At 35.5% G+C, this 12,791-nt stretch overlaps 1 pseudogene; it reads right to left on the reverse strand.

Annotated features, from left to right (window-relative positions):
• Window positions 1–516: 516 nt before the first annotated feature.
• Window positions 517–1,435, reverse strand: LOC133243897 (olfactory receptor 4A47-like; annotated as a pseudogene).
• Between the last annotated feature and the right edge of the window lie 11,356 nt (window positions 1,436–12,791).

The raw sequence follows: 12,791 nt of genomic DNA on the forward strand, positions 1-12,791 counted from the left end.
CCACATTGCAGGAAGATTCTTTACCAACTGAGCCACAAGGGAAGTCTCAATAAAGATATTTTTTTGACATCTTTAATTGCAGAAATCTTACAAATGTATTTTAAACAAAATATATACTTTGAAGAAGGAAAATCTTAAATATTTTTGATCACTGGAATTATTCACATAATAATATTTTTTTCATCTTGACAAAGTTATTAAACATGAGGATATATTTGTTATTGTTGTTGTTGTTGTTGTGTGTGTGTGTGTTAGTTGTTCAGTTATGTTCAACTTTCTGCTACCTCATGAACTGTATCCCGCCAGGCTCCTCTGTTTATGGGATTCTCCAGGCAAGAATACTGGAGTGGGTTGCCATTCCCTTCTCCAGCAAATCTTCCCAACCCAGGAATCAAACGCAGATTTCTTGCATTGTAGGAGATCTGGGTTCGATTTACTACAGTTAAGTAGTCACATATGACTTTCCTGGGAAAAGCAATTCTTCAGCGAAAATAAGTGATGCTTTTCCCTGGTGCTTCAATTTCTTTTTCTGATCCAGAGCTTTTTCATGGCATTTTGCATCTCTCCATTTCTCAGAGTGTAGATTAGAGAGTTCAATATAGGGGTGACAGTGGTATAAAACACAGCCAAAGATGTATCAACAGGTAAAGTAGAAGGTGGTCTCACATACAGAAAAATACAGGGCACAAAGAAGAGGAGCACCACAGTGATGTGGGAACCACAGGTGGAGAAAGCTTTGTGCCTTCCTTTCTGACTAAGATTCTTCAGGAAGTGCAGGATGACCCCATAGGAAATGAGTTAAGAGTGTAAAGATGACCACTGACATTGTGCCATCATTGGCAACTACTGAGAGGGCAGTAATGTGGGTGTCAGTGCAGGCAAGTTTTAACAAGGGGTACAAGTCACAGATGAAATGGTCAATGACATTGGGGCCACAGAAGGGAAGGTTGTAAACAAATATTGGATGAAGGATAGCATGTAAAATTCCACCAACCCAGGCAAAGAGCAGTAGCAGAACACACATTCGCTGATTCATGATTGTCAAATAATGCAAGGGTTTGCAGATGGCCATGTAGCAGTCATAGGCCATGACCACCAGGAGTAAAATCTCAGCACCACCAAATAAGTGCTCCATAAAAAGCTGGGCCATGCAAGCTTGGAAGGAAATGGTTTTCTTCTCACAGAGGAAGTTTTTAATCATATTTGGGATGAAGGATATAGAATAAAGAGCATCAAGAAGTGACAAATTTCCAAAAAACTAGTACATAGGGTCATCCAGGGTTGGGCTTAATACCACAGTCAGGACAGCAAGCAAGTTGCCCAACATTGTCACAATGTAGATGAGCAAGAACATGACAAATAATATTTTCTGACCCTGGGAGCTCTGAGTGAGCCCTAAGAGGACAAACTCAGTTACATTATTTCTATGTTCCATAGGTGCTCCTTTATGTCTTAGTTCAGAGTTCAGGACCAAGTTACCTATGAATATAATTATTAGAAGTGAGTTACTGAAGTCTTTCAATAATATGTTTATTCATTTGACAAATATGCTTTATTATGTTCTGATGCTTTCAGATATTATAATACAGACTGATTAAAACATTGTCCTAAACTTAACAATCTTATAGACTCATGGAGAAGCAAGTGATTAGAGACATTTCTGGGCAAAAGACACAGTATTAAATAAATGAGTTGCCACAATTAGCTCTCCATGTAGATGCTAATTAAATTGTACATAAGCTAATAACATATAAAAATAAAAAAGATTAAACATTTAATAAAAAAGGAAAGCAAAGTTTACCTTTATATTTACTTTCCATTTAATAAAGTATGTGACTTATTACATTCTAGAAGTGGAAGAATCTTTTTAATGAATTTTTGAATACAAAATAGACATATCTGATGATTTAAATTTTTTTCAGAATTTAGGAAATGATAACACAACACCAATAGACAAAAGTAGCTTGGAGAAAAATTTACATGAATAAGAATATTAAATGAAAGTGAAAGTCACCCAGTCTGTCTGACTCTTTGCAACCCCATGGACTAGCCCATGGAATTCTCCAGGACAGAATACTGGAGTGGGTTCCCTTCTCCAGGAGATCTCCCCAGTCCAGGGATTGAACCCAGGTTTCCCGCATTGCAGGCAAATTCTTTACCAGCTGAACCACCACATAGAGTTAATATCTAAAATTGACAAATATGCATAAGCAATTAACTAATAAAAATAAAATTATAAATGAAAGTTAAAGGAAGAATACCTCTAAATGGTGAGCAAACATGTGATATGATGCTGAAGCTCATCTGTGAACATAAAAAGTAGAAATTGAAGTCACAGCTTGATTACTATAGCATTAACTTGTTTTCTTAAACATCACTGAATCAAGGTGTACAGAGGCTGCTTCATCTTTTTAAATTTTAACAGGTTAATAAGCTATGTTTAGAGAACATATTAATTGAATCTATCTTCAGATTTACAAATATCTGCCCATGAAAATATCCCCAAATTATTAAAGTTGAAATTAATTTCTAAGAATGTTTTCCAGAAGGCAAATTTATTCCATATCATTAAAATATAAAAATATCTCCATTTTCTCACACTGGTCCACCCAGTGAAATACCTCATGCTCTGTGTACTGGTGGAACAAAATGAAGCACACTGCTTTGAAACTTTTATCTTTAATTAATTTTTACTATTATATTTTCTTTCTTTTCAAGTGATAGGAAGATAATAAGAGAAAGAATTACAGGGGAAACTGTGTTTTTATCTCAGTGTTTTGAACAAAGCAATCCATTGAATCTTTGACATTTTTGAGAAACCACCCACATGATTAAAAAAAAAAAAAAAAAGGAAAAAAAAGTATAAAAGAATTGAATCGGTCTTCACATATTTTAGGAATCACAGAGGATTCATAACATGGCTGACTATGAAAATCACAAAATAAAACTCTTAAATGACTGAATTCTCAGAACATCAATGTACTAGAGCAAAATCGTGAGCCTAGTTCAGAATTTGTGTCTAAATATATTTCCAGGTTTACCAGCAAATGGAGAAAGCCATTCAACTCACGTTCTGGGCTCTAGTGCCTTCTCAGAGCATAAACTTTTGTTCACTGATGCCATCTCTGGAAACACTGTGAACAAGATACATGCAGCATCACTGGACTTTGAACTGGTTCCAAGTGACCAACACTTTCCATGCTTGCAGGAAATCCAATCCATCTCAGACATTCAAGGAAAAAAATACTCTCAAATTGTTTGGATTTTCAAAGTGAATATCAAAGTCTTATTACCTAAAAAACTCTGAATCTTGATTGTGAAGAGGAGCTCAAAATGCTCACCATTGGGTGATGTGTCCTGATAACAAACACATATTAAATCAACATTTTGATGGAGGAAAAAATCCAAATTATGTAAGATTTGTTCTCAATAAAATTTTTGCTGTTTGCATTTATACCAATGAAAGTGAAATGGTGAAATAGCCTTTGTGACATTTTGATTCTCAATCAGTTATACTGCCCTATTTTTATACAGCATTGTTCTTTGGATTTCCTGAAAGAAGGAAAATAATTTCATATACTTACATTATTGTGTTTTGATTCTGTCACTTTGATTTGAGAAGAAGTCTATCATGTGATTACTACTATAGACACATTGTCTCTGTGGTAAGGGCAAAGGATTCTAAACTTTATCTAAATTTACTTTATCTACATTTAACTGAAGAACCTACTATTGAATCATTCAATTAGTGCATCTCTAATGGTAATTCTTTTCTAATTAAATTCTTTGAGACTGTAATCATAATTCTGAGGGTATACACTTTATCTCCAGAGATGCCAGGATAATCACTGTGTAGAAAAGAATTTACAGAACTCTGTCCTCTGGGGGAAAATAATAAAAAATAACTTGATGTCATTTCACTAAAACAGAAAAGTCCAGTACAAGCAGAAATGATACATGCAAAAACCTTCTTATTTAAATTATGACCTTCAAAATTGGCAAATCTCTTTAAGTTTAAACTGCCTTTAAAGATTATTTCTGAACTGATTTCCAAAAACAATGAATACTAATTTCAGAACAAGTAATTTAAAGTTTATTTTAAATGCAGATAAAATTGTCACATAATTTCAGACAGGTAAGTTGATAGAATCTGTTCATCAAAGTCTGGAAAGAGAAAACATTTGTGGGGCTATTTCATTCATCTCAGAATGCTCATGGGGCATTCACCAAAGTAGAAAATACACTAGACCATGACACAAGGTGCAATATCATACATTTTATATATATATATATATAATGTAGTTCAATTAGAAATTGATAACAAAAGTATAATATTTTCTAATTACTTAATAAACAAAGGCAGGAAATTAATCATGAACATTTTCAGGTATATTTTCAACAGAAAGAGTGTGATATACATGTATTAAAATAAATATGAAAGGCATCTATGAAATATACACATATATACACGTATATATGAAGGGCTAAATATAACAATATAATATGGTATATATAAATTAACTGTATGCAGCTAAAGGAGTGTGTAAAGACAAATTTATAGCTTTGAATGAAAATATAAAAAAACAATAAATAAATATTTTCAGGAATAAACTGAGTTTCTGTCTTATGATGTTAGAAAAGAAAAAATAAAAATAAACCCAGAAAACACTGTAGTATGGAAACAGTATTGAGAATACAAACTTCATTGAAAAAATGATTGAAAATAACAAATCTATTTAAAACTAGAAATTGACTCTTTGAACATGAAATAAATTGATAAGTTTCTAGAAAATGGACCAAGGGAAAGCAATAAAAAAAATTATCAGGATCAATATTGAAAAGCAGATCCTCACTTCAGATTTCACAGATTATAGAAAGTTAATGCAATTATATTTTAAATGAATTTATGACAGCATAATTGCCAAATGAAAGAAAATGGACCTCTGTAACGGAAAAGACAACTTTCTAAACACAAACAGAAAAGTAATTAAAAACTGGAATAATATAATACCTAAGTAGCTTATAATCCTACCTTTCTTCTCCCCCAAAATTCATTGTTTGTAAATGTAATCAATCAATTTTGCATAACAACTAATCCAGGAATAGTATCAATCTCACATAAATACCTTTAAAGAAAGGAGAAAATTAATATGCATCCTAATGCATTTTATGCACCAAATATAACTCTTAGAATTAAACAAGGGCATCAAAAGGAAAATAAAGATTAATATCTCACAATGGCAGATACAAAGTTCTGAACATGTTAGTTATTTTGATATTTTTGGATGTTCTCTTTATGATTTTTTAAAAATTCTGTTTGATATAGTTTCAAGCCAGGTCGGCAGAAGTGCTCAGGTGAGCACTAATCATGAATACTACTGATGCAAAGTCTTTCTAAATATTAAACCAACAGCAGGGGGAGGAGCCAAGATGGCGGAGGAGTAGGACGGGGAGAACACTTTCTCCCCCACAAATTCATCAAAAGAGCATTTAAACATCGAGTAAATTCCACAAAACAAATTCTGAATGCCGGCAGAGGACATCAGGCACCGAGAAAAGCAACCCAACTCTTCGAAAGGAGAGAGAAGAAATACAGCTCCACCCACCAGAACACCGACTTCCCTAACCAGGAAACCTCGACAAGCCAGCTGTACAAACCCGCACACAGCGAGGAAACGCCACAATAAAGAGAACTCCACAAACTGCCAGAATACATAAAGGACACCCCAAACTCAGCAATTTAAACAAGATGAAGACACAGAGGAATACTCAGCAGACAAAGGAACAGGATAAATGCCCACCAAAACAAACAAAAGAGGAAGAGATAGGGAATCTACCTGATAAAGAATTCCGAATAATGATAGTGAAATTGATCCAAAATCTTGAAACTAAAATGGAATCACAGATAAATAGCCTGGAGATAAGGATTGAGAAGATGCAAGAAAGGTTTAACAAGGACCTAGAAGAAATAAAAAAGAGTCAATATATAATGAATAATGCAATAAATGAAATTAAAAACACTCTGGACGCAACAAATAGTAGAATAACAGAGGCAGAAGATAGGATTAGTGAATTAGAAGATAGAATGGCAGAAATAAATGAATCAGAGAGGATAAAAGAAAAACGAATTAAAAGAAATGAGGACAATCTCAGAGACCTCCAGGACAATACTAAACGCTACAACATTCGAATAATAGGGGTTCCAGAAGAAGAAGACAAAAAGAAAGACCATGAGAAAATACTTGAGGAGATAATAGTTGAAAACTTCCCTAAAATGGGGAAGGAAATAATCACCCAAGTCCAAGAAACCCAGAGAGTCCCAAACAGGATAAACCCAAGGAGAAACACCCCAAGACACATATTAATCAAATTAACAAAGATCAAACACAAAGAACAAATATTAAAAGCAGCAAGGGAAAAACAACAAATAACACACAAGGGAATTCCCATAAGGATAACAGCTGATCTCTCAATAGAAACTCTTCAAGCCAGGAGGGAATGGCAAGACATACTTAAAATGATGAAAGAAAATAACCTACAGCCCAGATTATTGTACCCAGCAAGGATCTCATTCAAGTATGAAGGAGAAATCAAAAGCTTTTCAGACAAGCAAAAGCTGAGAGAATTCTGCACCACCAAACCAGCTCTCCAACAAATACTAAAGGATATTCTCTAGACAGGAAACACAAAAACAGTGTATAAACTCAAACCCAAAACAATAAAATAAATGGCAACAGGATCATACTTATCAGTAATTACCTTAAACGTAAATGGGTTGAATGCCCCAACCAAAAGACAAAGACTGGCTGAATGGATACAAAAACAAGACCCCTACATATTTTGTCTACAAGAGACCCACTTCAAAACAGGGGACACATACAGACTGAAAGTGAAGGGCTGGAAAAAGATTTTCCATGCAAATAGGGACCAAAAGAAATCAGGAGTAGCAATACTCATATCAGATAAAATAGGCTTTAAAACAAAGGCTGTGAAAAGAGACAAAGAAGGTCACTACATAATGATCAAAGGATCAATCCAAGAAGAAGATATAACAATTATAAATATATATGCACCCAACACGGGAGCACCACAGTACGTAAGACAAATGCTAACAAGTATGAAAGGAGAAATTAACAATAACACAATAATAGTGGGAGACTTTAATACCCCACTCACACCTATGGATAGATCAACTAAACAGAAAATTAACAAGGAAACACAAACTTTAAATGATACAATAGACCAGTTAGACCTAATTGATATCTATAGGACATTTCATCCCAAAACAATGAATTTCACCTTTTTCTCAAGTGCACATGGAACCTTCTCCAGGATAGATCACATCCTGGGCCATAAAGCTAGCCTTGGTAAATTCAAAAAAATAGAAATCATCCCAAGCATTTTTTCTGACCACAATGCAGTAAGATTAGATCTCAATTACAGGAGAAAAACTATTAAAAATTCCAACATATGGAGGCTGAACAACACGCTGCTGAATAACCAACAAATCACAGAAGAAATCAAAAAAGAAATCAAAATTTGCATAGAAACGAATGAAAATGAAAACACAACAACCCAAAACCTGTGGGACACGGTAAAAGCAGTCCTAAGGGGAAAGTTCATAGCAATACAGGTACACCTCAAGAAACAAGAAAAAAGTCAAATAAATAACCTAACTGTACACCTAAAGCAACTAGAAAAGGAAGAAATGAAGAACCCCAGGGTTAGTAGAAGGAAAGAAATCTTAAAAATTAGAGCAGAAATAAATGCAAAAGAAACAAAAGAGACCATAGCAGAAATCAACAAAGCCAAAAGCTGGTTCTTTGAAAGGATAAATAAAATAGACAAGCCATTAGCCAGACTCATCAAGAAACAAAGGGAGAAAAATCAAATCAACAAAATTAGAAACGAAAATGGAGAGATCACAACAGACAACACAGAAATACAAAGGATCATAAGAGACTACTATCAACAATTATATGCCAATAAAATGGACAACGTGGAAGAAATTGACAAATTCTTACAAAAGTACAACTTTCCAAAATTCGACCAGGAAGAAATAGAAAATCTTAACAGACCCATCACAAGCATGGAAATTGAAACTGTAATCAAAAGTCTTCCAGCAAACAAAAGCCCCGGTCCTGAATTCTACCAAAAATTTAGAGAAGAGCTGACACCTATCCTGCTCAAACTCTTCCAGAAATTTGCAGAGGAAGGTAAACTTCCAAACTCATTCTATGAGGCCACCATCACCCTAATACCAAAACCGGACAAAGATCCCACAAAAAAAGAAAACTACAGGCCAATATCACTGATGAACACAGATGCAAAAATCCTTAACAAAATTCTAACAATCAGAATCCAACAACACATTAAAAAGATCATACACCATGATCAAGTGGGCTTTATCCCAGGGATGCAAGGATTCTTCAATATCCGCAAATCAATCAATGTAATACACCACATTAACAAATTGAAAAATAAAAACCATATGATTATCTCAATAGATGCAGAGAAAGCCTTTGACAAAATTCAATGCCCATTTATGATAAAAACTCTCCAGAAAGCAGGAATAGAAGGAACATACCTCAACATAATAAAAGCTATATATGACAAACCCACAGCAAACATTATCCTCAATGGTGAAAAATTGAAAGCATTTCCTCTAAAGTCAGGAACAAGACAAGGGTGCCCACTTTCACCATTACTATTCAACATAGTTTTGGAAGTTTTGGCCACAGCAATCAGAGCAGAAAAAGAAAAAAAAGGAATCCAAATTGGAAAATAAGAAGTAAAACTCTCACTATTTGCAGATGACATGATCCTCTACATAGAAAACCCTAAAGATTCCACCAGAAAATTACTAGAACTAATCAATGACTATAGTAAAGTTGCAGGATACAAAATCAACACACAGAAATCCCTTGCATTCCTATACACTAATGATGAGAAAACAGAGAGAGAAATTAAGGAAACAATTCCATTCACCATTGCAACGGAAAGAATAAAATACTTAGGAATATATCTACCTAAAGAAACTAAAGACCTCTATATAGAAAACTATAAAACACTGGTGAAAGAAATCAAAGAGGACACTAATAGATGCAGAAATATACCATGTTCATGGATTGGAAGAATCAATATACTGAAAATGAGTATACTACCCAAAGCAATTTATAGATTCAACGCAATCCCTATCAAGCTACCAACAGTATTCTTCACAGAGCTAGAACAAATAACTTCACAATTTGTATGGAAAAACAAAAAACCTCGAATAGCCAAAGCGATCTGGAGAAAGAAGAATGGAACTGGAGGAATCAACCTACCTGACCTCAGGCTCTACTACAAAGCCGCAGTTATCAAGACAGTATGGTACTGGCACAAAGACAGAAATATAGATCAATGGAATAAAATAGAAAGCCCAGAGATAAATCCACGCACATATGGACACCTTATCTTTGACAAAGGAGGCAAGAATATACAATAGATTAAAGACAATCTCTTTAACAAGTGGTGCTGGGAAATCTGGTCAACCACTTGTAAAAGAATGAAACTAGAACACTTTCTAACACCATACACAAAAGTAAATTCAAAATGGATTAAAGATCTAAATGTAAGAACAGAAACTATAAAACTCCTAGAGGAGAACATAGGCAAAACACTCTCTGACATACATCACAGCAGGATCCTCTATGACCCACCTCCCAGAATATTGGAAATAAAATCAAAAATAAACAAATGGGACCTAATTAACCTTAAAAGCTTCTGCACATCAAAGGAAACTATTAGCAAGGTGAAAAGACAGCCTTCAGAATGGGAGAAAATAATAGCAAATGAAGCAACTGACAAACAACTAATCTCAAAAATATACAAGCAACTCCTACAGTTCAACTCCAGAAAAATAAATGACCCAATCAAAAAATGGGCCAAAGAACTAAATAGACATTTCTCCAAAGAAGACATACAGATGGCTAACAAACACATGGAAAGATGCTCAACATCACTCATTATCAGAGAAATGCAAATCAAAACCACTATGAGGTACCATTTCACACCAGTCAGAATGGCTGTGATCCAAAAGTCTACAAGCAATAAATGCTGGAGAGGGTGTGGAGAAAAGGGAACCCTCTTACACTGTTGGTGGGAATGCAAACTAGTACAGCCACTATGGAGAACAGTGTGGAGATTCCTTAAAAAACTGGAAATAGAACTGCCTTATGATCCAGCAATCCCACTGCTGGGCATACACACTGAGGAAACCAGAAGGGAAAGAGACACGTGTACCCCAATGTTCATCGCAGCACTGTTTATAATAGCCAGGACATGGAAGCAACCTAGATGTCCATCAGCAGATGAATGGATAAGAAAGCTGTGGTACATATGCACAATGGAGTATTACTCAGCCATTAAAAAGAATGCATTTGAATCAGTTATAATGAGGTGGATGAAACTGGAGCCTATTATACAGAGTGAAGTAAGCCAGAAGGAAAAACATAAATACAGTATACTAACGCATATATATGGAATTTAGAAAGATGGTAACAATAACCTGGTGTACGAGACAGCAAAAGAGACACTGATGTATAGAACAGTCTTATGGACTCTGTGGGAGAGGGAGAGGGTGGGAAGATTTGGAGAGTGACATTGAAACATGTAGAATATCATGTAAGGAACGAGTTGCCAGTCCAGGTTCGATGCGTGATACTGGATGCTTGGGGCTGGTGCACTGGGACGACCCAGAGGGATGGTGTGAGGAGGGAGGAGGGAGGTGGGAGGAGGGTTCAGGATGGGGAACACATGTATGCCTGTGGCGAATTCATTTTGATATTTGGCAAAACTAATACAATTATGTAAAGTTTAAAAATAAAATTAAAAAAAAAAAGATGTTTGTTCCTTGGAAGAAAAGCTATGAACAACCTAGACAGCATATTAAAAGGCAAATACATTACTTTACCAAGAAAAGTTTATATAGTCAAAGCTATGGTTTTTCCAATAATCATGTATGGATGTGAGAGTTGGACCATAAATAAGGCTTAGCACTGAAGAATTGATGCTTTTGAACTGTGGTGTTGGAGAAGACTCTTGAGAGTCACTTGGACAGCCAGTAGATCAAACCAATCAATTCTAAAGGAAATCATTCTTGAATATTCATTGGAAGGACTGATGCTGAAGCTGAAACTCCATACTTTATAGTCACCTGATGCAAAGGGCCAAGTCATTGGAAAAGACACTGATACTCGAAAAGACAGAAGGCAGGAGGAGAAAGGGATGATAGAGGACGCGATGGTTGGATGGTATTACTGACTCAATGGACGTGAGTTTGAGCAAGCCCCAGGGTGGTGAAGGACAGGGAAGCCTGGCATGCTGCAGTCCATGGGGTCACAAAGAGTCGGACATGACAGAGTGACTGAACAACAACACGGATATTGAAAAGAACTAGAAATATGATGTAAAACTCGGTTCATTGCTCTTCACATAAAGACAGCACATATTTATATTTCACATGTTACTTTTGTGTCTATTAGAACTTTACATGTATTTTTTTGTTTATACCGTGAGTTTTACATGTATTTTTTTTGTTTATACAGCTTAGCATGTTACAGTTTAAGTTTAATGTCTCCTTTATTTGCTTACAGTATTTCTATACATTTCTATACAAATATAGGTTTTGCTGTTTATGCGTGAATTTAGAATAATAATCCATGAGCTTCAAATATACACTACAGAAGCTGCTCACCAGATATTTTGGGTGATACCATTGTTAAGAAGAATGTTGACTATATATATAATTCTTGTTGCTCTTTTTTTTTTTTTTTTTACAACCATAAACAAAAGAGGTTTATTGGAAAAGTACAGGGGAAGCTTGTAGACCACAGTATCAGGCAACATAGCGGGAACTCAGGTCTCACAACTTTTTGTGAACCTCACACATCTTGTATGTTGGGGGGATGGGAGACCCCTGTTTTTCACCCCCGCCTCTCTCCATCTCTGCTTCACTGGTACCTTTCCTCTGCAGACTGACTTTCTCCCCTTAGTTACCTGTGACAGACAATGGTTGTCACCTCTGAATCTGCCACGGTCTTACAGGCCCCCACCCAGAATCTTTTGTTCAGATTTTGTCTTTTGATCCCAGTACTGAGGAGGGAAAGAATTTAACTAGATTAGCTTGGATCAGATGTTCACGAAGCTGTGAGATGGTGGCCAAAAATTACTGGACACAAACATGCTAGGAATGCAACCATGGAGGCTCTTCCCAAGAAAGATGCATGAGTTGGGCATGCTTTTGCTCTTTTTAATGAAATAAAGATATAGTAAAGAGGCCAGAATATATTTTTCTTTTTTGACAGATATTTCATTCCTAATATTCTCCCTCTGTCTCTGAATCAATATTGATGGAAGATATAATCTGGCTCTAATATATTTGGAAGCATGTGGTCAAAGAAGCTTATTATACAATGCATACCTTACTCAGTCTCAATTTATGAAAGGTTAAGTCTATGGGACAATAGTTTTTGTTTTGTTTTTTCCCCACTAGTAAATCACACTGTATGAGAAACCTTATATCCTGATTTTTATCCCTTTACCTGGAGATTTTATGACGTTATCTCAAAGTCTTCTCAAACACATTGCTGCTGCTGCTGCTAAGTTGCTTCAGTTGTGTCCTACTCTGTGTGACCCCATAAATGGCAGTCCACCAGGCTCCCCCATCCCTGGGATTCTCCAGATAAGAACACTGGAGTGGGTTGCCATTTCCTTCTCCAATGCATGAAAGTGAAAAGGGAAAGTGAAGT

This window comes from Bos javanicus, unplaced genomic scaffold (assembly GCF_032452875.1).
Source record: "Bos javanicus breed banteng unplaced genomic scaffold, ARS-OSU_banteng_1.0 tig00002723_1, whole genome shotgun sequence".
NCBI classification, from domain to species: domain Eukaryota; kingdom Metazoa; phylum Chordata; class Mammalia; order Artiodactyla; family Bovidae; genus Bos; species Bos javanicus.